At 45.5% G+C, this 5,508-nt stretch overlaps 1 non-coding gene across 1 annotated transcript; it reads right to left on the bottom strand.

Moving 5' to 3' along the window:
- Positions 1–1,065: 1,065 nt before the first annotated feature.
- Positions 1,066–1,203, bottom strand: LOC114817037. The gene has a single exon (XR_003764877.1). It is a non-coding gene; the product is annotated as a small nucleolar RNA SNORA7 (small nucleolar RNA).
- Positions 1,204–5,508: the final 4,305 nt, after the last annotated feature.

Raw genomic sequence — 5,508 nt, 5'->3', positions numbered from 1 at the left:
ATAAATATGCCACTTATCAGTTGTGTGACTTTGGGCAAGTCACTTAATTTCTCTATGCCTCAGTTACCTCATCTGTAAAATGGGGATGAAGACTGTGAGCCCTACGTGGGACAACCTGATTACATTGTATCTTTCCCAGCGCTTAATACCATGCTTGGCACATAGTAAGTGCTTAACAAATACCAACATTATTATTACTATTATTAATTGCCACAAACTGTATTTCAGTAATTACTTAGCATAACAGAATTTCCTCCTATCCTTTCCTTGGGCCTATCTGAGAAGAGTAGCCATATTTTTGGTTCTTGTCACAAAAAATGTGACAAGGAGGTTAAACAGATGGGAGAGATGGCAAGGCAGCATAGTCTAGTGGAGATAGCACAGGCCTGGGAGTCACAGGACCTATCTTCTAATCCTTGCTCTGCCACCTGCCTGCTGTGTGACCTTAGGAAAGTCACTTAACTTCTATGTGCCTCAGTTACCTCATCTGTGAGCCCATTGTAGGACAGGAACTTTGTCTGACTTGATTAGCTTGTATCTACCCCAGTGCATAGAAGAGTGCTTAGCACATAGTAATCATTTAAGAAATATCACAGGTATTACTGTTATTATTAGTAGAAGACAGAAAGTGGGTATTAAAATTCATATTATGGCCCTTTTTTTTTAACATTCCCACTGGGAATGAACATCAAAGACCTAAGATTTTGTAACTATTCCAAAATGTTTAACATAGATCTATTAATAAATCTATTAATTAATTAAGGCCTATTGGGCAAAACATTGTGCTAATCACTTGGGAAGGTACATCAGAATAAATATGCATGATCCCTGCTTTCAAGGAGTTTACAGTCTAGCAAAGACATCCATGAAACTAATTACAAATAGGAGGAAAGAATAGAGTAAAAAGATATGAACATAGTGGTCTGTAGGAGGTAAAAAAGGAGACAATTCCAAGCAAATATTGATTGGGTAAAAAATGGAAGTAGTTTAACATGGCCTTCTTCCATGCAATAAACTTGAATCTCCTCCCTCCATGCCGCTGCTGCCCAGCACAGTTGAATTTTGACTTGTAGCAGATGGCCTTCCACTCGCTAGCCACTGCCCAAGCTAGGAATGAAATGGATTGGCCTCTGCTTGACTGTCCCTCCCATAGCCAACACTGGTAGAGTACTGGAAACTCTCCAGGTGTGATCCTGAGATGGGGTAGGCCAAATAAGAATCTTAAAAAAAAAATAGCTGCACAACTTTGGATAACTAAGGCCACAGAGGTTCCTAAGTCAGTTAGTCAGTCAATCATACTTATCAAACACTATATTAAGTGCTGGACTAAGGACACGGCATAGCATCAACATTCTGTTATGGTTTTCTCAGCCATGAATGGGTCCTGCATGAGGAAAAACCTCATGTGCATTTCAACGTTCTGCACTCTGACATACCTATGTGCTCACTGCACTCCATCCCTAAGGGACACAACTGGCAGACAGGGGAGAGTGAAATGGTGCTGTACAAGCCACTGGAAATGGAGTCAGTTTATTTGAACAGGTTCTTTACATCCTGAAGTCTCAGCATCAAGCCTTGTCTCCTTTCACGAAGGGCTCCCAGTTCATCATTTCTGCACAGCTAACACCACCCAAAACTACATGATGTATTCCCGGGAAGGCAGAAGTGAACCTGACCTCTTGTCAGCCAATTTGGAGACTTTTGTCTAGAAAACTCCCTCCCAGCATTTGGAAACCAAGATGGAAATAAAGGTAAAACAACGGATTTCCACTTTTAAGACATTGCCACCCACGACCATATGCCCTAGTTTATTCACTGCCAGAACATGTGTTTGCTTTGTGAAAGCCAACTTTCATATCTAGATGAGATTCCACTCTCTGGAGCAGCAATATGAAAACCTAGAAAAATAGCAATTCGATGAAGAAGAAATTTGGTGTTTCTCAGTGAAACTAGTTACTGGCCGACTGAATCTCTTGTTCCTTTAAGGGCATTACCACCCACTTTTATCCCCATGTTTAATCTAGAATGAAAGATGATGGAGGGTAAGATTTTGTTCAGACCGTGCACTTAACTACAAAAGTCAATCAACATCGATAATAAAGTAACTTTCTATTCTCATTAAGCAAAGATCTAATTTATAATTCCATAGTAATAATTATGATTTTTGTTTAAGCACTTAGTATGTGTCAGGAGTTGTGCTTAGCACTGGGGCATGTGCGATGAAATCACATCACAGTCCCTACCCAAATGGGGTTCACAAGTCTAAGTAGAAAGGGAAAACAGTTATTGAATCCCCATTTTACAGACAAGGAAAACAGAGGCAAAGTGAAGTTAAGTGACTTGGCCAAGGTCACAGAGCCCAGCAGGTGACAGAGCTGGGATCAGGACCCAGGATACCTGAGTCCCAGGCCTGTGCTCTTCCCACTAGGTTACGCTGCTTCCTGGCCATGCAGAGTGTCCCCCTACAGATCCAGAGCCCATGATGGTGGAAAAAACTGCAAATCAAGCATTACAGCCAACCCCCCCAATAGGGTTTTGAAGGCTGTGATGGGTGGAATGTGAACCCTGAAATTCCACTGTATTATTGAAAATGCACTGTTTTCTGTGTCTTTTCACGTTTCAGTTTATTTAATGGGGAGGCTCTATTTCAAAAAAGACTGTATTTATGAAAATGTTCCCCAAACAAAAAGTTAATAAAGACCTTTCTCTAAGGTATTCTATCCTGGGTCAATATACAATCTTAAAAATGTATTATTAAAAATGTACTATAATACATTTTTTTCTTAAGAAAATAACACTTAAAATCACAACGTACTAATGTAACTCAATTGCCATGAGCATAAAGTAGCTGGAATAATTTTATAGTGTAGAATATAGCACACTTTACAAAATATTCCTGGGACAACGAGGACCTATTTTTCACAAAACTCCCTCCTTTTCATTTTCCCATTTTTAGAGGTAGGAAACTGTCAGTCCTGAGCAGGGAACACTCAGAGCAAGGCCTATGGGAAATGTGGCTATGTTAAACAAAGAAGTGGGCAGTCTGGAATATGATCATTTGGTACTTAAGAGCCAGTGATTTCTGACCTTTCATTCATTCATTAAATAGTATTTATTAAATGTCTACTGTATTAGGCATATGGGGGTGGGGCATTTATGCAGAGTAGCAGATGGCTTGGAATGCTCACTTTTACTGACAAATAAATCTTCATCCTCATGATAACTGGTATTTATTGAGCACTTACTGCATGCAGAACACAGTACTAAGCACTTTCAATAGTATTTATTGAGCGCTTACTATGTGCAGAGCACTGTACTAGGCACTTGGGATGAACAAGTCGGCAACAGATAGAGACAGTCCCTGCCGTTTGACGGGCTTACAGTCTAATCGGGGGAGACGGACAGACAAGAACAATGGCAGTAAATAGAGTCAAGGGGAAGAACATCTCGTAAAAACAATGGCAACTAAATAGAATCAAGGTGATGTACAATTCATTAACAAAATAAATAGGGTAATGAAAATATATACAGTTGAGCGGACGAGTACAGTGCTAAGGGGATGGAAAGGGAGAGGGGGAGGAGCAGAGGGAAATGGGGAAAAAGAGGGTTTAGCTGCGGAGAGGTAAAGGGGGGTTGGCAGAGGGAGTAGAGGGAGAAGAGGAGCTCAGTCTGGGAAGGCCTCTTGGAGGAGGTGAATTTTAAGTAGGGTTTTGAAGAGGGGAAGAGAATCAGTTTGGCGGAGGTGAGTTGGGAGGGCGTTCCAGGACCGCGGGAGGATGTGGCCCAGAGGTCGACGGCGGGATAGGCGAGACCGAGGGACGGTGACGAGGTGGGTGGCAGAGGAGCGGAGCGTGCGGGGTGGGCAGTAGAAAGAGAGAAGGGAGGAGAGGTAGGAAGGGGCAAGGTGATGGAGAGCCTTGAAGCCTAGAGTGAGGAGTTTTTGTTTGGAGCGGAGGTTGATAGGCAACCACTGGAGTTGTTTAAGAAGGGGAGTGACATGCCCAGATCGTTTCTGCAGGAAGATGATCTGGGCAGCGGAGTGAAGAATAGACTGGAGCGGGGCGAGAGAGGAGGAAGGGAGGTCAGAGAGAAGGCTGACACAGTAGTCTAGCCGGGATATAACGAGAGCCCGTAACAGTAAGGTAGCCGTTTGGGTGGAGAGGAAAGGGCGGATCTTGGCGATACTGTAGAGGTGAAACCAGCAGGTCTTGGTAACGGATAGGATGTGTGGGGTGAACGAGAGAGATGAGTCAAGGATGACACCGAGATTGTGGGCCTGAGAGATGGGAAGGATGGTCGTGCCATCGACGGTGATAGAGAAGTCTGGGAGAGGACCGGGTTTGGGAGGGAAGATGAGGAGCTCAGTCTTGCTCATGTTGAGTTTTAGGTGGCGGGCCAACATCTAGGTGGAGACGTCCCGGAGGCAGGAGGAGATGCGAGCCTGAAGGGAGGGGGAGAGGACAGGGGCGGAGATGTAGATCTACGTGTCATCTGCGTAGAGATGGTAGTCAAAGCCGTGAGAGCGAATGAGTTCACCGAGGGAGTGAGTGTAAATGGAGAACAGAAGAGGGCCAAGAACTGACCCTTAGGGAACTCCAACAGTTAAAGGATGGGAGGGGGAGGAGGCTCCAGTGAAGGAGACTGAGAATGACCGGCCAGAGAGGTAAGAGGAGAACCAGGAGAGGACAGAGTCCGTGAAGCCAAGGTGAGATAAGGTATGGAGGAGGAGGGGATGGTCGACAGTGTCAAAGGCAGCAGAGAGGTCAAGGAGGATTAGAATGGAGTAGGAGCCATTGGATTTGGCAAGAAGGAGGTCATGGGTGACTTTAGAGAGAGCAGTCTCGGTAGAGTGGAGGGGACGGAAGCCAGATTGGAGGGGGTCTAGGAGAGAATGGGAGTTAAGGAATTCTAAGCATCGATTGTAGACGACTCGTTCTAGGATTTTGGAAAGGAAGGGTAGTAGGGAGATAGGGCGATAACTGGAGGGGGAAGTGGGGTCGATAGCGGGTTTTTTTAGGATGGGGGAGACGTGGGCATGTTTGAAGACAGAGGGGAAGGAGCCATTGGAGATTGAGTGGTTAAAATTAGAAGTTAAGGAAGGTAGGAGGGCAGGGGCGATGGTTTTAAGAAGGTGAGAGGGAATGGGGTCCGAGGCGCAGGTGGAGGGGGTGGCACTTGCTAGGAGGGAGGAGATCTCCTCTGAGGATACTGCAGGGAAGGATGGGAAAGTAGGGGAGAGGGTTGGTGGGGGGGAGGGGAGAGGCGGAGGGGTGACTTTGGGGGGCTCAGACCTGATTGTGTTGATTTTCGTGAGGAAATAGGTGGCCAGATCATTAGGGGTGAGAGATGGGGGAGGGGGAGGAACAGGGGGACTAAGGAGAGAGTTAAAGGTCCGGAACAATCGGCGGGGGTGACGGGCATGGGTGTCCGTGAAGTGAAGTGTGTGAGGTCGACTTGGTGCTTGGACTTTCGCCAGCAGCGCTCAGCAGCTCGAGCATAGGAGCGTAG

This window comes from Ornithorhynchus anatinus, chromosome 1, assembly GCF_004115215.2.
Source record: "Ornithorhynchus anatinus isolate Pmale09 chromosome 1, mOrnAna1.pri.v4, whole genome shotgun sequence".
NCBI classification, from domain to species: Eukaryota; Metazoa; Chordata; class Mammalia; order Monotremata; family Ornithorhynchidae; genus Ornithorhynchus; species Ornithorhynchus anatinus.
The sequence above is the reverse complement of the archived record's forward strand: the minus strand, read 5'-3'. Positions and strand labels throughout refer to the sequence as shown.